At 42.4% G+C, this 20853-nt stretch overlaps 1 protein-coding gene across 1 annotated transcript in view; it reads left to right on the forward strand.

Annotated features, from left to right (window-relative positions):
* The window catches only part of Ndufaf2 (NADH:ubiquinone oxidoreductase complex assembly factor 2), a 111263-nt gene that overhangs the window by 89447 nt on the left and 963 nt on the right, over positions 1 to 20853 (forward strand). The window lies entirely within an intron of this gene.

The raw sequence follows: 20853 nt of genomic DNA on the forward strand, positions 1-20853 counted from the left end.
GGTCATTCTGGGATCCTGTACTCACAAGGCTGAAAAGCTTGCTCAGCCCCTGGCACTTCTATCGCCCAACAAAAAAGACGTGCTTGACTAGGTTCACCGCCATCATAATAGACAATCTTTGGGCATGCTAGTCCTTTGACTTCCATCATACTTAAGTCATCCGGCCCTGTCTCAGGTCAGATGCAAAGGTCAGGTAAAAGGTCAAAGGTCAGGCTTGGTTTCCATGACAGTGTTGCAGCTCTGCAGTGTACACCTTCCACTGTGACTTTATCTGACTTATTATTTTATTAAAGCGTTAGCATTAAAAATAATTTTACTTTTTAAAAAACAGATATAATAAACTACCCCAGAATCCTTCTGGCCAGTTCCACAACTTGAAGAAGATAACTCACTCACATGTGTTAGCACTTCATTGTTAGCAGAACGTATTGCCTGTGTTCTGCTCTCTCCTAACTGCCACAGCAAATGAAAACCCATAAGCTCCTGCTTGCAGCACACATAGACTCAGCCTTGGAGAGGCCATTTCTCCCTGTGTGCCTTCCTCAGTGTTGACCTCCAGCTCAGTGAAAACAGAGAAAATGTAAAATTCACCTTGCTTCTTAGAGAAGTGTGGCAAGGGGTAAAAATGAATCTAGGGAGTATTTGGAGTCTCAACCCTGGGTCTGTGTTCTTCACTGCTGAGACTGCCCGCATCCCTGCCCTGCCGCATCCCTGCCTGCATCCCTGCTCTGCCTGCATCCCTGCCCGCATCCCTGCCCTGCCCACATCCTTGCCCACATCCCTGCCCTGCCGCATCCTTGCCCACATCCCTGCTCTGCCCGCATCCCTGCCCTGCCCTGCCCTGCCCGCATCCCTGTCCTGCCGCATCCCTGCTCTGCCTGCATCCCTGGCTGTTCAGGAGCTATTTGTGCAAGTTTGGTGGGGATCCCCCTCCTTTTCAAACCATTGGTTTGAGGTGAGTGCTGCTAAGAAGCAGCCATGGATTTCTTGGCTCTCGCTTTCTCTCGGTTTGGGGAGCTGCTCCTTCCTTCATCTGTCTGTCTAAGCAGAGCAACATGTTTTATTCTTAGCACACTTTGCCATCTCTTTTGACCTTTATCTGACTTTTAAGGAACAGAATATAAAAGGGTTTTTAATAAGTTGTAAGTAAGGTACTATTATTTTTAGATTTATTCCTGCTCAGATTCTTTAAGATCCATCAAAACATAGAAGGTACATATTAAATAATTCTACGTTGTTAACTAAGTTATACCATCAGTCAGGAAGACAAGTCTCACGTGGGTTTGAAAGCTGGCCTTAGATCCAGATAGGGAAAGCTTTAAGACATTAGAATGGGGGATAATGTCTTTAAATTCACACTTCTCTTGTTACTTCATCAAATATCCAGACTCTCTTCACTCAGCTTCTCCATACTAGAGAAGTAATTACTTTATATGATCTAAATTTAAAGAACAGCATGACTGATCATCACTTTGGCAGTATGTTCTAATCATCTGGTTCCTTCTCATTCTCTGGCTAATTCTGTCTTTACCTGTGTCTAGCTTGTTCTCTCTTCAACATGTCTCTGTACAGCTATCCCAGTAAAACTGCCTCCTTCTTTCCCTCTCTGCACTGTTCTCTTAAGTAGCTTCCCTCTCCTCTCTCTTCCGTGAGAGTTGGGCATGTCCTATTCTGTCAAATCCTTCTCTGACTTAGCACGTTTTATGCCACTCACTTAGACACCACTTCAAACATGGGTACTTCCTTCTGCAAACTAACTTTACCATCATTGTTTGGGATTAAAGGTATGTGCTAAGGGTGAGCCACATCGCAACTACAAACAGGTTTTTCCAGAAATCAGCACAATCTCAGGGTTCACAGTGTGATCAAATATCCTGCAAGAACAAGCACCTCAGAGTGTATTATATTGTTAGGCATGCTTGATTTATTCTCAAAGATGGATCTGATGGTGATAGAATGCTGATCTGATGTGATAGGATGCTAGTCTGATTGTGATAGAATACTAGTCTGGTTGTGATAGAATGCTAGTCTGATGGTGATAGAATGGTAGTCTGATGGTGATAGAATGCTAGTCTGATGGTGATGGAATGCTAGGCATATGTTGGTCTTATAGTGATAGGAATTAGGTGTTTACATCTTGATCTTTGATAAGTTTGTGTTCGTATGTTCAAGCGTACTCCATTGGCTTTTCCATCCTCCTGTTGCTGTGATGCATTTTCACTAGTGTTCTAGACTAGTCAATAAATAGATGTGTTATCTAGAACAGGTTCTCTGCCCTGTGATACATGATAGGTGGAGAGATGAAATTTCTGGGTTGCATATATTTTTCTTCTTTTTAATGACATAAGTGGTACATGTAATAGAAAATAGAAGCAGGCAATAGCTCTCTAAGAATAACTCAGACATCTGCTGCGCATGTGCTTGGGTACAAGTGGCCTTGTGTTATCTCTCACTCCAATGGCCAGTTGGACTTACACTCTGCACCTCAGGTGTTTGTTTAAAATTCTGTCTGGTCTAAAGCAGAGTTATACCTCAAATGGTGTTTCTACAAGACTGGAACTCTGAGGCTGATAAAGGGTAATAGTCTAAGATTCAGGTGAAGCTAGGGGACAGGGTCAGAAAAGGCCCAAGAGTACAGGAAATACTCCCAGGAATTGGCAAGTGTGATTGCATGTGATTCAGAAGATAACAGCCTGTAAAGGGAACAATCAGACAGCCTGCAGCACAGGAAGTAATCTTTGCCAACTCTTTATCTGATGGAGGATTGATTAATCTCTAAAATACATAAAGAACTAGAAAAGCCAAATTGTCAATTGGTAAATGGGCAAGTGAATTGAACAAATGCTTCTCAAAGGAAGAGATACAAATGACTAATAAATGTTTGGGAGAATGTTCAGTGTTTACCATCAGGGAATGTAAATTAGAACTGTGTTGAGATTCCATATCCTCTCACGCCAGTCAGAATCACCAAGAAAACAAACAACAAATGTTGGCAAGGATGTGGAAAAGGGGACTCTGTTACTGTGCTGGAGGGAGCAGAAACTGGGGCAGCCACTATGGAAATCAGTTTGGAAGTTACTCAGAATAACTGAAAGAGAACACAGTGCAACCCAAAGGAATCCAAGTCAGCATACCACAGACATGCACATCTGTGTTTACTGCTGCACTCTTCACAGTAGCCAAGATGTGGGACTAACTGAGATGTTCATCGGCGCAAGACTGGATAAGGCAAGGGTCACATATGTACGCAGTGAAAATTATTCATCCATCAAGAAAAATGGAATGGTGTCATTTGCAGGAAAACAGCCTGAACTAGAGTGCATCATGCTAATGAAACAGGGCACACAGAGCACATGGACGAAGAGAAGGAACTACGGGGAGGCAGGGTTATAAGAGGAGGTAATGCGGCAAAAGAAAGGCAAAAATGCCAGTCTCCTCGACATGCAGGATCTACGTCTAAGCACACAGTGCACACTCATACACGCACATATGCACACACACAGGACAGAAGTAGATAATTTCAAGGGAGGAGAAAAGGGATGGGGAGGCAATGAGTGCCAAGTAAGAGCAGAAATGTGCGTTCATGTGTCTGTCTGTGTGTGGGGGTGGGAGAGTCTCATAATAAAACCCACTATTGTATACAACAACAATTAATTTTTATAAATTAGAATTTGAATAAAAGGAATTACCCTTCAGTGTTTGAGCGGACCTCATCTCAGCAGATGAAGACCCCAGAGGGAGAAGTCCTGGTATTGCTGAGGGTGTCCGGGCTGCACCTGTGGGAGGGTGTCAGAGCTGCACCTGTGGGAGGGTGTCAGAGCTGCACCTGTGGGAGGTGTCAGAGCTGCACCTGTGGGAGGGTGTCAGAGCTGCACCTGTGGGAGGTGTCAGAGCTGCACCTGTGGGAGGTGTCCGGGCTGCACCTGTGGGAGGCGTCAGAGCTGCACCTGTGGGAGGCGTCAGAGCTGCACCTGTGGGAGGCGTCAGAGCTGCACCTGTGGGAGGTGTCAGCGCTGCACCTGTGGGAGGTGTGGGAGATCAGAAGACAACTTTTACCAGTCAAGTGTCTCCCACCACTGTGAGGCCCGGGGATTGAACTTAGGTCATCAGACTTCCATAGCAAGCCCTCTTGCCTACCAAGCCATCTTGCTGACCCTTGCTTATCTTTTGGAAAGATCTACACTTATGAATAGTGCTATATAGTATTTTTAAATGTTTACTTTGTAGAAATTAATATAAATTTTTCTGGGTTCTCTCCCCATTTGTGTAGCCTAAGAGCTGTCTGTTTTCTACTTGTGATGTTCAGATTAATTTAAAATATTTGAATTTTGAAAATGCAGTATATCTGAACTTAATAATATAGCTACCTTTTCTAGAGTTCATGATAATTTTAATTTCAGCCCCAAAGGACAGAGAAACAAACATGTAGGAGGCCATACCAGATACCCCTTGTAACTTGCCTGCGTATGCTTGTCATATCATTTATTCTGGCCCATAGCTCAGACAGCATGGGGTGTCTACGGGAAAGAGTTAACATACTACTAACCTTTGATGGTAGGGGTTGGAGCTAAGGGACTAATGTTTGCCTTTTGTCCCCTGGGTTGGTAGTTAAAGCTCACTGAGGCAACCGGCACACATTCGCCTTGCCTTCTTAGAAGGCCCAACCCCCAGCGCAGTGACCAGTAACAGAGCACACGCTGACTGGGGCTTTCCTTTCTCCCACTTTAACTCTGCTGTGTTGAGTTCCTTTCCACTGGGGTCCTTTATTCAGCATCAGCTGTATCAAAACCAAAATTGTCTTTAGCAGACATGAGCTCAAACCAGCAATGGTCAATACCAGGTCATTAAACTCAGCAGGTCTGCTCATCTTGTAATCTGGCTGCACTTAGGTTATGCTGACGCAAAACAATATGTTGATTAAGAACAGCGCTGAAACAGTGTACTAGAGTGCTTGAAAACTAGGTGACCAAGGCCAACTCAAGGGAGTGAAGTACTGGAGAGTTGGTGAGGACTTCCCCAGGTCATTCAGAAACCCCGAGCTCAGTTTTCACTAACAAGCTCGGTATAGTCTACAGCTGTTGACCTCATAAGTTGAGTGATTTCCTTTCCTGTAAGTGAGTAGCTGTGTTGTAGCTGTGCCAGTTGGGACTGGGCTCCACAAGCTGCCATTTTGATTGCTTCTGACTTTCTGTAATGGTCTTCATCCATTGCATAAGGGAGTTACTTTGATGAGGGGTGAGGAGTACTCTTATCTGTGGATATAAATACAAATGATAAGAATGTAGTCAGAGGTCATGCTGCCTTAATAAGGTGGCAGTTGTAGGTTGTACTCCAAAACCCATGACTCCACTAGCCCTGGGTTGTTGGCTAGGTTTCTAGTAGCAGGCATCGTTTCCCTCTTGTTGAATGGGTTATAAGTCCAATTAGAGAGTTGTTGGTTACCATCGAGGTGTGTGAGCCACCACTGAACCTTAGCTTGTCACGCCATGAAAGCTCCGTGTCAGGGAGAAGGCTTTCATTACAGGTCAGATGCAGCTTGGGGGGCAGCTCAAGGTTGACTTTCATTTTGTGTGTGTGTGTGTGTGTGTGTGTGTGTGTGAGAGAGAGAGAGAGAGAGAGAGAGAGAGAGAGAGAGATATTTCTAATGAAAATAGTGCTTTTTGTTTAAAGCAAATGCCATCATTTAGGTTTGCTCCGTTTATCTTTTTATTAAGATATTTTTATTTCACTTGTAATCAGAGAATAAAAATACATTTAGGTTTTAAATTTTGCTTTTCATCTTTAATGTATAAAGTTCTTCTTGACGTGTACCAATAAAAATGCAGTGTTTTCTGAGTTGCACAATTGGATATAGGGTGAAATGTTCAGAAGGGAAATGAAGTTTTTATGACAGGCCCTGTCTTCTTCCCATCTATTTCTAGCTTTTCTATAATTGTGTATTTTGACAGTCTTTCTTTTTCAGACGAGGAGAAGGTATGTTTTTCCCCAGGACTGATAAGCACAAGGTGTCAGTAATTGTCTCCCCCACAAAATCAGACTAATTGCATTATCAGCTCTCACCAAATTACATGGCAATTCATCATAAAAACAAAAACACCTATTAGTGTTTGTCTAAAATAGCCTCACTAATGACATCTTCTTAGTAGAAGGGAGTTCTGCATTTTCACTGCTAGTTGGATGCTTTTGTCACATTTATACTGCATAGTCATTTATAGTCATTTGAATTCTATAGTTTTTTTTAATGCTTTGACATTATCACATTAGTGCAATACTTGTTAACAGAATTCATTTGTGCATTGACAAAATATTTACAGGTAATAAGTTCAGTAATATATCCACTGAGAGGTAACATGATTTACCTAAGGAAACATTATTGTTGCCTTTTAAAAAGCAAGCCAGGAGTCTAAGGCCAGCCTTTCTGTAGCAAGATTTAAGAGAGAGAGAGAGAGAGATTAAGAAAGACAGAGACAGACAGACAGACAGAGCTTAAACATAAAATGCAAATGCTATTAGGCTACATTCAACCCAGTTTTGTTCAACCTAAAGGTTTTCTGATATCAAGTGTATATGTATTAGAAAAAATTTTTAACAAGAACTTTGCTAATTCCATCCACATTTATAATATACCTAGAATAAAAGGAAAGGAATGAGCTAGGTTCTCCCTTCCTCCTTCCCTTCATTGGGTGGGTCCTAGGAAGGAGTCTGAGGAGTCAGGCTTGGCAGCAAGTAAGTGTACCCACAGCCATATCTTAAAGAATGCTCTGAAAAGTCTCACCAAGCATGATAATTAAAGTCTGTTGGTTCCAGCTTGAAAACAAGCACAAGGTTTCTCTGACACGAACTTCTACCTAGCAAGTGGCAAAGCATGTCGCCTGTTCTGATGCCATCCTGTCCTAACCACTTGACTGATAGTCAGGAACTAACCATCACTGAAGTTTATACTTAAGTATGTGAAGGAAATGTCACTTTATTTTAAATAAGGGGATGATTGTCACCACCGAGTAGTTAGCAGTAGAAATTCAGTCACAACTTCCTAATGGTTCCTAACTTTTTTAGTGTTCTGACATCACATTCCTCCTTTACTCCAAAGTTATTGGGTGGTATCTAGTCACTTGCAGAGGTAAAGTTATGGGGATATACTATATCTTCAGCCATCAAGTTTTTTGTCGTACTAGAATATGATGTCCTCTTAGATATTATGAAGACCACATTATAGTTATTAAACCAGACCATGCATAGCCTGTCTGGCCCAGTTACTTTACAGTATTCCACCAAGCCCCACTGCAGAGTCCACGGATGGTCGAGGCCCAGCCGTGTCTGAGCTTGTTTTGGAGGAAGAGTAAGATTTCCATCCTCCTTCTTAGCACCTTTTCAAGAGAAGAGTTAATCCAGCTGCCTTTGAGAATATAGGTGAAGAGAAAACTAACAGCTCCCTGGGGAAGGAAGCTAAAATTTGCTCCCTAAAAACCTCTAAGCACGTGTTCTGTGCCAGATGTTGGCAGTCAGGATGGATGCTGACGGACCCTGACAACATCAGGGTCACCTCAGAGCTTGTACTTAGGAAAGTCACTTTTAATGTGTGCCCAAAGTATATCACTGCAGATGTGAAAAGAACGGTGAGAAAGGCAGAAGCTTGAGAAAAACAACAGACACAGCCTTCCTTATGTGGGGCGGAGTCCAGGAAAACTACTCTGGAGAGGTAAGAGCAGGGCTGAGAGCTGAAGCATGCGTAGCTGCCTTGCACCAAAACCACACACAGAGCAGTGTGACAGCCCAAGGCATCTCGGGTTTTCTGTAATTAACAATGAAATCCTGAATACAGAAAAGAAGTAAAGCAAATGCATAGGGAGGACAAGAAACACTTTTTTAAAAATCTGACAAAGCTTTCATTCATGTGTGCTCTCATTCATACATATACCAAAAAATTACCAATACCAAAATACAAATACCAAAAAAAAAAAAAAACCTTTCTGATCTAGAATTTCTGGTTCTGAGAAGGTATGCCATGAACTGAATGGCAAATGAACTAAAATTTACATGGAGATGTAGTATTTATAAAATATGAAGTATTTTAAACAGGCAACCACAAGGGGTTGAGTGACTCTATCCCATTCCTCTACATGATGGTTTGTTAGCTACTAAGTAACCAGTGAAAAGAATAATATGTCCCTGTCTGTGGACACTCACACATAGCTGAAGGACATTAGCTGAAAAGTTCGAGCCAGTTATGCATTGTGTATGTTTTATTTATATTGACAAGTGTGTTTGTAAATGAGATACATTGTATTCATTTCGCAATATATAAAGCCAATGAAGTGAAGGTAGGTAGTGATATACTCCAGGCTTTTTAGCAGTAAAATAAAAGCATTCAAGAGGTTTATGGTTTCTACTTCATGAATTTATGTCAGATTCCTGTATTTGTAGAGAAAAGCAAAGTAGTTTTCCTTGGGAAAAAGGAGAACAAAAGGCCATTCTGCAGAGTTCTCATTCACTCATTTGCAAGCACTGTCTTACTATTTTAAGTTTCCAGTTTGTTAAGTACCAAGCAGGCAGGCTGGCTGATTAAGTCAGTACATAGCAACTGTAGTCACCTGCTTACCTTCTGTCCCTAGCTGCGGTTTGTCTCTGTCTAGTTTGTCTCTTCCTAAGAACAGGCTGTGGTCTTGACCTGCTGCATCTGTCTAGAACAGCCCCTGGCTCAGACTGTGTGCTCCAGATATTGAAGGACTTATCTCCTGGGGAGTTCCTCATTTGCATTTGTTTCTTCTCTTCTGCTCTCTGTGTGTGTGTGTGTGTGTGTGTGTGTGTGTGTGTCACTGCTGTTGTTAGAGGATAGAGGCAGATGTTGACCTACTATGAGTGGAGAGGGCAGAGGATAGCTCTGTGGGATCAGTCCTCTTCCTGCCGTTACATAGGTCCCAGGGATAAAGCTTGGGTCACCAGGCTTGTGTGACAAGAGTCTTACCCACTGAGCCACCTCCCCGGGTCCTCAGCAACTGTTTGGATTCCCTCCCACATCTCTCTTGAGAATTCTTACCAGACTTTGTTGTTTCATCTTCTAGTCCCATCAATGGGGCATCAGGGACATCATCCCTGAGCCTCGTTTAGTCCTGCCACCAATCCTAAAAGAAGCCCAACTCCACTGATACCCCTTTGAGCTTGCACTTGGTTGCCTGACCTTCAGAGGCCACTGTATCCTAACTAATGTATGGGCTCCTTCAGTTCCTCTTAGGAGAAGAGCTGTCACTGTGGTTCCTTGTATGGTATCATTTCAGTCCATTTCATCAGATGCTGCCCTTTGGAGAATTCCACTTTCCTCCCAGCATAGTTGCTTCAGGGAGCTCCAACTGCCTGGCTGCCAGCGCCAGTCACCTTGCCCAAGGCAGGTGCCACTGCTAAGCTTGTGTAATGTTTGCCTCTCTGACAGCTCTGCTTCTGGGTAATCACAGGTCACTGTCCCTGCTCCCTGCCACTGCTTTCCCCTTTACCTAACCTATCTTCCTGTTCCTTTCTTCCCCAATCCGACGCTAGGAAGGGAGATGCTCTGTCTGTCTCTTAGGCAGTGCACGGCTAGGGGAGTTGTCCTGATTTCCAGGATAAATGACTAAGTCATTTACCCACCTGCTTTTCTGAACGGCCTCTGCCTCTTTGGGAAACATCAGTAGGCTCTGGGCTGTCGGGTACCTGTTGTCCTGTTTGCGTTGGTCTCGGGGACTGTGGTGGACATGGTGGTTGTCACATTTGTGCTGTTCTGCATAAGTGACTTAGTGTGCACCAGGTAGGGAAGATAACTATCATGATTACTTGTTTCTCGGGGGGGGGAAAGTATTGGGGTCTAAAAAGTTGGCTGATCATTAAACTTTCTTTCTTCAACCTAACTTAGGAACTCTGTATCTGAGTAGTGATGTATTCAAAGCCAAATGCTTAATGATTGACAAGTGAAGATACACAAAGATACAGTTTTCCCAATTTCAAAAGCATCATCTTTGCCACATTTATTTTTAAAAACTAATATAAATTCCTAAGAGTATAAATATCCTTTTCCAGTTTTCAAGAATCTATGGCATTTTTGTCACTATGAAGAAAAGGCCTGTAAAATTATTTAGAACCATACCTTATTAATGATGAAATACAATTTATTCTTAATTGTTAGGTGTTTAAATTTAGCTTTGCACATGTGATACAGTGCAGTATGTGGAGCCAACTTTATTCATTCAGCCAGGACATGCTGACTACACCTTCCCTGCTAGCCCCTGGTCTAGGCACTGTGTCTGAAGGACAAACAGAGAAAGAGCCAAAAAGGCTGACAGGAACTCATTGCCTATGGCAACCAAACTGCATCTGCATTTGCCTTCTGCCTTGGCAACCCAACTTCTAGAAATCTACTCAATTATCAGACAAAGGCAATGGTATGGACACACCGGGAGTTCCCAGAGACTGAAAAGAGACGACTGAAACAGCAATATGGACTTAGTGCCATGACAGTTTCGAACAAGTAGATTAACAAGAAATGGATTGTATATGAGTGGGGATGGTAGCTGAAGGACGGCCAGGTAGATAATTTGCCTAGTTTATGAAAAAGCAGAACATATATAAAAAATCTGTTTTGTTTGGCTTTTTGTTTGTTTGTTGTTTGGTTTGGTTTTTAAATAAAAGATTAGTCTTGGAGGGAGAGAGCAGTACGGTGAGCAAGGGTGGGACATGAATTTCGGTGACTGTGCCATTTTGCTTAATTTTGCTGTGCCGCAGTCATTACATAGCTTAACAAGGGAGCTCTCTTTATGTTGTGGTCTTCTCTTAACGGTGAGGCTTAGGTAGCCATGTGAGTAACTGGAAGAAAAGCCTCCTAGGCGGAAAGGGGGCCCAGTGACAGGAAAGGGTCTGAAGCCCACAGAAGCAGCCAGCGGGCCTAGGGTAGAGAGGAGCATGACTGGAGGAGACGAGAGCAGTCAGATCTCCTGACCCTCGTAGGCTGCAGGCCCGAGATGAAGTTGCAGTAGAAGGTGTCTAATCTCTTTGTGGAAGAAAGAAGGAAGTATCAGAGGACAAAGGACAAAGTCAAGCACTGACAGAGGCCCAGCAAACTCTGGCAAGCTTGTGGGGGTTCTTAGCACATTTGTACTGCCTGTCTGGTTGGTGTGGCCTGACTTCATGTCCCTGCCTGTCTTTTTCACTGGATAGGCTACCCTTGAAGCATTAGGGAGGTAGCCTTCTGTTATTGCTGCACGTGATAGCATTGTGTGAGCTGTCTTGTCACAGCTCCCCCCGCAGCTGGAAAGGATCTCCTGAGTCTCCTATATCTGCCGCATGCAAATCTGACATAACTTCTAATAACCCATGAAAGGTTTGTTAGTGAGAACTGGCATGAGAAGTCATGTGGCCCAAGGAGACATGTTAGGAAGTGCCTTTAGTCCCAGCAAGAAATGCTGTTGGCAAGAGAAGTGGCAACAGATGCAGAGTTCAGGGTACAGTGGGAAGAGCTGGTAAGAGTGAGTGCTGCCTAGTATAGGAGGGGAAGGGACGGAGGCAGGAACAGCTCTGTACACACACAGGGACGCCAGGGAAGCTGAGCTAACCCATGCTGAGTTCTGCTACAGGCCATACTCACCATAGCTCCCGCTTACTTCCCAGCCCCTCCACCTCCAAGCTTTTCCTACCTCCCCCTCCTACCTCCACCACCTCTTCATCGGATCCTGCCCACTAGGATGCATTTGATTGGGACAAAGCCTACTCCAAGAGTGATAATTAACTTTCAGGGCTGTCTGTACAAGTTGTCCGTTGTTTGCCTTGGAGCTGGTCTGTAGTTTAGCAGAGGAGGATGGGGAAGAGAGGCCAGTGAAACAGGACAAAGCTGCCAGGCATCAGGGGAGCACAGTAGACAGAGCTGTATTGGCCCCAGCTCTATGAGAGCCTTATGAGTAGCTTGTGAAATGGACCCAGCAGCGGCAGGTGGGAGCAGATTACTAGGTTAGTCATGTGACCTTAAGCCAGCCCTCTGATCCTCTGTGGTCCATGGACAGTTTGAATGAAACTGCCTAGTAAGCAGTCAAGTCCAATGGGCTAGTTTGATTTAGAATTTTGGATCTTAATTTGAGATTGTTCAGCATTATGGAGATAGTGTTTAAGCTTGCAACACAAAAAACAATTATCCATGAAGAGAGTATGGAAACAAGAGGGCTTTTAAAAATGAAGTGATCGTGGAAATCCTGTATTTATGATTGCAGATTAAGCAAATAGAAGTATAGTATAGCCCATTAAACATTAATTTTAACTAAAAACTGATTTTAAGTGTAAGTTTGCCCCATGTAGTATATAGGTCATAAGTACTAAGGTATTGTTTGTTTATCTGACATTCAAATTTACCTTTAAAAAATCTGTATTATTCCTCTGGAATCCTGTTATTGCTTCAAAGTCTTTAGAATAAAGCCTTGAGGTGTATTGCAAGAGATAGCATGTTCTGAGTCCTGGGTTCTCTCTCACTCCACTTCAAGCTGCTTTCCTTCTCAGCCCTGTGAGCATGCACACACTTCTCCTACAGTGTTCAGTTCCTCTCGGTTCTCTGATTCATTTCTGCAAACTGGTTAGCACTCAGATATTATCTTCTCCAAAAAATAATTTCTAACCCTAGTTCCCTCAGTGAGACTAATGTTCAGGAGATAGCTTTTTCTTCTGCATTTCCAAACATCCTTATTATACTTGAATACATTTGTCCTTCTTCCTCACTAAGGTTGTTACTTCTTTGAGCGCTGGGTAAACACTATATCTTTTAACTGCACTGTGCACAAGGGTCACATGAATGAACCAATGAATAGTTGAATGGGACAATAGGATCCCTAGGCTTTAGCTGCCTGATGGCCATTAGTGCTTAAGGAGCTTTCAGTTCCTTACGCCCACCTAGGTCAGAATTACTGCAGGGTACCACCATGACTTAGTCTCCCCTGCACACCAAGGACAGGTATAAGAACATAACCTTCGCGTAGATGCTTGGTCTTCATTGACTGGGTGCCTGGAAGAATTGTGAGGGGGTGAGCATCTATTTAGAGTCACAGTATGCGTTGTCCCTGCATCAAGTCCTGAGAGTCCAATGTATGACCACAGCCTTTTTGTTTCTTTAGGACGGCCTTCATGTATGTGGCTTCTCTCACTCCATGCACTTGCCCAACTCTTCTTCCATCTCTCCACACAGAAGAGAACCCCTTCCCTCTTCAGTAGCGGGCAGATGAGTCAGTGAATGTTAGCAGCCACTCACCACGGACTCCTTCTCTTTTCTCCCTGGCTTTTGCTTCTCTGCCATGTCACTGCCTCTCTCAGAAGAAAGGCCTGGAGTCCCAACATTGTCTTTTCTTCCAGGGATTTTAATCCCCGTCTCCCTTCACATAACAGAGCAACGTTTTCTTTGTCTCCTACCAGAGTAGTTCAATTAAATAGGACTAAAGCGAAATAACTTTAATTATTTTCTATTAGTTCTACTGTTTCTTTTTCTATTAAATAATGGTGTCTTTATGCTCAGAAGTATTTTTTAATGTATATATGGGGAAGTTCATTTCTTTTATTAAAAGAAATACCAACACAAAACTATTAATGACTTGAGCTCTGTGATTAGTTCATTTCAGTGACATTTCAAGATTTAATTATTAATCTGGCTCAAGTTCAAAGACAGAAAACTCAGTGCCAGAAATTCCTAACCAGCAAAGAATATAAACAAACCTTAAAATTGTCCCTCAAATAACAAGAACCAATGAGATTAACTTCTTGTAATTAGAGACGTTTGGGGGGAAAATGCAGAAGGTAGAGTTCAAGAAAGCATGTCAAAACAACAAAACTCCTTGTATATTTTCATTGCTGTAGTTGATCAGAGGATGTTTGCAGTGGATTTGAAAGTGCATAAATTAACTGTGACATTGATTTGGCAGAGGCACAGAAGTGATTGGCAAGAACACATAGCGGAGCAGCGTGTGCTGGAGCACAGCTCCCCTGGCTGGCCCTCGGTTCTGAGAGATGTCTGTGCCGCCCTGTGCTCGCATTCTAACCTGAGTGCTGAAGCTTATGTAGCTGTCCTTCTGTGGGTCATCCTCACGTCTGAGCGAGACCAGCTGCTCACCGGTTAATATATCAGCACTTCCCATGGCTCTGGACACAGCATACCTATCTGCCTCCCCCTTTTCTTTTCTAGACCAAAAAGCGGGTCATCTAATAACTCACTGTTCCATCCCAACAGTTCGCCTTGTAGAACAAGGAAGGTAGTTTAAACAACTGAGGGAAATTTTCAAGCTTACACTTCAACAACAGTGTTTGCTAGGATTGAATTTTTCCCCACATGTCACAAAACTAATGTCAAAGGAGGTGGGGTACAGCACAGTGGTAGTGATAGGGGGCCATGAGTTCAATCCCAACCTCCACACGAACTCCCAAAGTGCATAGTCAGCTTACAAAGCGCCTGCTGTGGAAATGTTGAGGTATGGATCTCTGTGGCATATTAATAGTGTAATATGCTCCCATCTTTGTGGCTATCTGTAATATGGCATTTAGAAACATACTTCTGGCTAAATTTCACTGTTAGTCTGTTGATGAAATCCTTTTGTGTTTGTAATTTTTTTATTTAACTCAAAGGAAATACACTCATACTAAAATGTTTAATACAATTTTAAAATTAAAAGTTATTCCTTTGCAAGTATAGTGTAACTTATAAAACAAAACTAGTGAAACTAGTAAAATTAAGTTTATCCTCTCTATGGCATATGTCTGATAAGAGATTAAAATGTACATAAATTTTGGAGAGTATACTTAGTAATGTAAGCATTTAAGAATTATGTCTTTCCAAATTACTGTCCAGAAAAGGACACACATGCAGAATAGTCAACTGATTATATCTGTCTAGACAGAGTAATCAGCCCTTAATAATCCTGCATCACTAAGGTCTGTCAGATGCTTCTGGGCCAGAAGGCTGAAGATTTGATGCTCCAACGTTCGGTAGTATAGGGGCTTTTCAGGTGTTCAGCCGTCTCTTTAAATTGGCTAAGTTTTAAAAGTTATGTTTAGTGCTTCCCATAACTTCAGTTAACTCAGTCATTCTGGATTTCTGATGGGGTTGAAGACCTATAGTCTCATAGATCAAAAGTAAGTGTTTTAGTTAGAAGAGATAACAGAGGTTCTGGTTAGTCAACAGAATGATGGACTGGGTATTAGGACTATCTTGTACCTCACTGGTACAATTAGGAATAACTATGCTCTAATTGTATTTTGAGAGAAAAGTTTTACTTTAACAGGAAGAGTGATATGTAGGAGGAGCTAAGTGGGAAGGAGTACTGAGAGGAAGAGATGGAACAAGGAGAGAAGATGAAGAGGAGAAGCTAGGTGATGAGAGAGAGAAAGAGAAAGAGAGAGGGGACATGGAGACAGATGTTCGCATGTCTCCACCAGTCAAAGATAGTTTTTATATCTAGGTTGGATATTGGGTTACGCTTCTGACTGAGCATTACCAAACTTATAAATCCTTTGATTAACATTAAAAAAAAAATCATATAAAAGCAAAAAGGAAAGGGGGGGCATGGGACAGGGGTGTTCTAGGGAGGGGAAATGTGGAAAGGGGATGGCATCTTAAATGTAAATAAAATATAAAATAAAATTTTTTAAAAAAGACCCAGAAAAAAAAAAGACATGTCTTTCTGTGAGACCAAAATTTTCCTTATATTTTTATCTTACATGTTCTCCTATCTATAGTGCCAATATATTATATGTATTATAATTTTAAGTGGTAACATTTTATAAATTCCCATTCTCATTTTCTATATGTAGTATAATCGAACTTCATAAAATTCAACAACAAAAACAGTTTTGTTCCTGTAGAAAAGTATATGAACGCTATGTGCCAGAATCTGACTGACTCCTACTTACTTGTTTATACATAAGAAACTTTCTATCAATGAGAAGCTGTTAGATTTAAACTGTATTTTGATTTTTCAGCATGTTTTTGAGCCTATATTTGAACAGACTTATATATGATGTACTTAGAACTTTTATACCTCAGGAGCAGGAGCTTGAACTTCAGAATCGGGCCCTGGCATGAAATGCACAAGAGTCATTAACCTGTATCAGCTTTTTTTCCTCGTTAGATTTCTAGCAGTCTCAAAGCAAACTTGACAATGGCCTAATGAAAGACTGTCACTAGTCTGTCCTCACACATGCCTGTCCATGCGAAAAGGACATGGCTGCGGGTGACCCAGTGGCAGAGTACATGCTTAGCATGAAAGAGGCCCTGGTTCATCCAAGATCTCCCACTCAAATTATAACAATAATTGAAGGCTGTTATCATGGAACCTTTTAAATTTGACATGAGCATCATATTGTCAGCATCACACATGCATATACATAAACACATCACAGAAAAACCCCTTAATAGACTAAGTCTCAATTGCTTGGTTTAAATATTTTAAAAATAAAAACTGGGCTTGGGGTGGGATCTTGAATAACATAATAGAGACAACTATTCTCATTATGCATGTATCACATACACAAAATTTAAAAAGTCTAGTGACGTGTGCTGTTGTGAGGTATGCAGTGTTACTAGGTATGCTGCTAACAGTACCCCTAAATGTTCTTGTTGAGGACGTACCTGCATTAAGTACTCCGCTGCCCTTACTAGTGCAGACTCAGAGTTGTGTGTTTGCACACTGTACTCTAGTGGCAGCCTCAGAGACAGAAGAACTTGAGGTGGAAGACACTGATTAATCTTTAGGACTTGCTCAGATATTTCTTGGCCTGTCCTTGTCCCCAGAACCCAACAAGTCATCAAAGCTTCGATCCATCCATGGCAGCATCCTCCGGGAGCATGTGGCAGCTCTCTCCCTTCTCTCAGATTTTAGAGTTCTGTTCAAGGCTCAGCTTTCCGCTGCCTGGGCTTCCTTCTCTCTCAGGACACGTTATTGCGGGGACCTTTTCTCTATTCTGTCACTTGCTTTACCTCCTCTTATTGTCTATATTTCTATTTCTTAAGATTTCTTACAGCCATAACTATGTGCTAGAGCTGATTCCTCACTGTTGTAGAAAATGCCTCTATTAGAATCTCACATACAAGACTGATAAAGTAAGGTAACTCTCCTGATGACATCATGCCTAATGTCTGCGACTGAGCTGTATGTCAGCATATTAGTAGAGTGCATATTTAAGCCTTAAAAACTTTAAAAGCTTTTTGGCATCATGATTCTTATATCAATTTGCACTGTTGAGTTCAGCTACCAAAAGGACTCTTAGCAAGTAATGGCGTTACAATGGACTTGACCACCTTTGGGGAGCTTGAGTTCATATTAATGAATACCAGAAAAATAGCCGTTGTCTCTGTCTTATGTGGTGACCATTTCGAAGGCTTTCAGGCTGTTCCCTTTTGTTGTTGTATCTCATCCTCCACAATGACATTTAAAGTCACAATTCTGAAATATAAAATAACTTATAAATTCAAATAATAGGTAACACTGATGTGTCTCTCCACTTTCACCAAAACAAGGCTGCATAAACAAACCTAAATGTATTGACTACATCAGAATAAGTTCTGCTGCCTGTTCAAATAAGAGTTATAACAGACATAGGTCATCATAAACACACTTAAGGAACAACTTAGCATACAGATTTTGACTGAGTTCAATCTGTCTCCATTGTCAGTATGATTTTTCCTTTGATCTTGATAGGGAATAATTTTCTTCAGCTGTTCACTCCATCAGACTCCATGTCGCTCTCCCAGAATGGGGTTGAATCGTGATTTTGTTGTTGTTAATTCCATGACTTGGCTTCAGACGGAATCGAAGGACCATTGTTGATATGCTGCTCAAAATCCCATGTCAAGGGACACAGAAAATGGTGTGGTCCATGGAAGGCATGAGAAGCAGGTGCTTTTCCTTAGATGGAAGCAGGGAAGGCTTGAGATGGTAATTGAGAATGTGAAATGTCCCCATAGGCTTGTGTGCCTGAGCACTAGGTCCTAGCTGGTAATGCTGTTTGGAAGAACAGGTGTGGGGTGGGAGAAAGGAGATGGAAGTAAGTTGCTAGGAATGTGCTTAGTAGTGAAGCCCAGCTTCCTGACCACCCTCTGCTTCCTGCTCTGTTGAGATGTGAAAAGCTTGAGCACTGTGCACTCTCACGTCCATGACCCTGCAGCCATGGCTTCCCTACCTTAATAGACCGTATCCTCTCATTCTGTGAGCAGAAGCAGCCTTTCTCCCCTAAGTTGCTTGCTTCTTGCTGGCTATTGAGACACACTGCATAAACAATGCACACAGAGCTCTGGTAGTCTGAGGACTGCATATGGTATTAGCAGTCCCTCCTTCCTGGCTGCACTGTCCTGAACTCTGCAAAGCTTGAAGAGTCTCTGTGGTAGCAACACAATCACTGGATAGGGTTCTGATGATCTCCATATTTTCTGAGAACTTGAAATGAGTGGACAGAGTTCCAGAATACCCAACACCTCTAACAAAGTGTCCAGAAACCCTGAGTTTCTGTGCAGTGAAGTCCTTCATTCTGCTCCTTCCCTGGGGGCTCCTGCAATAGCATGGCATCAGATTTCTATATGTAGGACTTTCTATTAGCAGAAATATTTCCTCTAATGTTTCTCATCTTCAGATTTGCTTGTGATCAGTTCAGCTTCTGTTTGTCTAAAATGTTTGTTTCTTCTCTTCCTTTATTGGAGAACAGTTTCACAGGCTAGGGAATTCTGTGTCTGCTCTTCTCAGTGAAGCACTTCAGAGCCGTTCTCTTGTCTTAGCACAGCCACTATTTCTGAGAGAACTCAGTGATTTCTGACTCTCACATCCACGTGCTCTTTCCTCTAAAGAGTCCCCTTTCTCATCAGTTCTTAACAGCTTGGTTTTGTTGTGTGATCATCCCAGTTGGGGTCTGTTGAGCCTCTTGGATATGTAAGTTTCTGTTTGTATCCCCTTTGGGTATTTTTGACCATTATTTCCCTTATGTGTGTGCGTGGTGAACAACTTGTTACCTGCCCACCTCACTGAGGCTTTATTTTGTAAGCTTTTCTAATCCCTCGTTTCAGTTGATAGCTTTCTGACTGTTTGTCTTATACTGTGTCTGATTGGCTGCTAAACAGCACTCAAGTTTTCCTGACGTGTGTATTCTAGGTTTTCTCTTGGTGTCTGTTTCCTGTCTTTCCTCCTGTGGCCTTTACAGCTGAACATTTTTTATGTGGCTGTAAGGACATCCTTATTTGTCGGTTCAGTCATTTCAAAGTCTATAACATGGGCTACATTTAAATCATACTTTCTCTTCTTCTTGCTTGTATGGTGACCACTAAGATATTCCTTTGTTTAATGTGTGGGTTTTGTTGTCTTTCCTTTTACTGAGGTTTGTACTGAAGGACTGTTAATTGACATGTGAATCATCTCAAAGTTCTGGAGGATTATTTTTAAGTTCTGTTAGATAAACTCTACAGTAGTATACTCCAATAAGACTCTAATGATGGAGATGCGGTGCTCCTAGGGTCTTTACTGTTTGCCCAGGTGCTCTTAAGGCTCCTGGGGCTGGTAGATCTTGAATGTCTCCTAATCTAGCGCTAGCTCCAGCAGTGGCCTATCTTACTGCTCTGCTGTAAGACTGGCCAGAAGTCCTCCTGGCTGGCTTTGGGAAGGTTTACATTACACATACTCAGCAGGTATCCTTCTGAACACTCAAGTGGGTCCCTGTGCAGAGTCCAGAACCTGATAATCTGCCCAGTGTATTCTATCTTCCTTAGTCTCCATAGGCAACTAGTGTTATGGCTTGAGCTTCATGAGATGCCACCTTCTCTTGGGCCCTAGCCCATGTGGCAGTCCATAATGTGTATCGAGGCAGAAATGCAGGGTAACAGGCATTTCTCATTTTATCCCTCACCTTTCAGAAGTCTCAGATGGGCACTGACCACTGTGTTTTGTACATTTTTCTACTTTTTTTCTTGATTTTCTTTTTCTTTCTTTCTTTTTAAACAGGCTAGTGTAGTACCAATTGTGCCAGATCTTGGTGGGAAATTTGAAGATTATTTGAAGAATTGTATCACCTCCTTTCCCTGTTTCAAAAGGACTAGGGTAGGGTAGGGATGTCACCCTGTAGTAGAGCACTTGCCTGGCTTGCATGCACCCTAAGCTTAAGTCCCTACTAGCTCGGGAGCTAAGAGAGGATGGGTGGAAGTTGGGTGTTTACTTCTTAGCACAGTAGAATAAGCAGTCAATCTCTTTAAATCGCATCCTGTGCTGTCTTCCTTTGTTCATCACCTCTCTTATTTTTACCCTCTTTAAATTAATTCTCCTTTTAGAAACAACTGTCTGAATTCTTTATGCAGTATTTCATCTACTTCAGTATCTTCGAATGCAGTTTTGTATTTTTAAAAGATAAAGTCTCACTTATCTCAACTGGCTGGGACTAGCAAGGACCTTGAACTCTAAATTCCCCTGCTTCCACCCCAAGGAAACTGAACCTTCAGGCCTGTGTGCCACCACGGTGGTCATGTGGGCGGTTGGTTGATGATGTCTTCTTATAGCATTGGGCGATGGATTCTCTTGGAGCTAATTTGCTGCAGAGGAGGGGGCTCCCTTTCACACTAACTCCCTGTACTGGATCTAAAGTTTGTAACAATTGTGAGCTTCCCTGGCCTTTTGGTATTGGGGGAGGGGTGCTGTTTACACTCTCCCAGTTTACCTCACACTTCCCCTCCAGGGACCCAATCTTGAAATGTGGGTGCTTTGTGCCTTTCTGATTCTGTGGCCTCTAGCTTTCTCTGGTTGTCTTTCTTGATCCTTGAAGCTTGTCTTCTCTCTCCTTATCCTCCAGTCTCTCATTGTCATGTGATGGATGCTCCTATCCTGCCTTCTTACCCTGCAA

Source organism: Arvicanthis niloticus, chromosome 19 (assembly GCF_011762505.2).
Source record: "Arvicanthis niloticus isolate mArvNil1 chromosome 19, mArvNil1.pat.X, whole genome shotgun sequence".
Lineage (NCBI taxonomy): Eukaryota > Metazoa > Chordata > Mammalia > Rodentia > Muridae > Arvicanthis > Arvicanthis niloticus.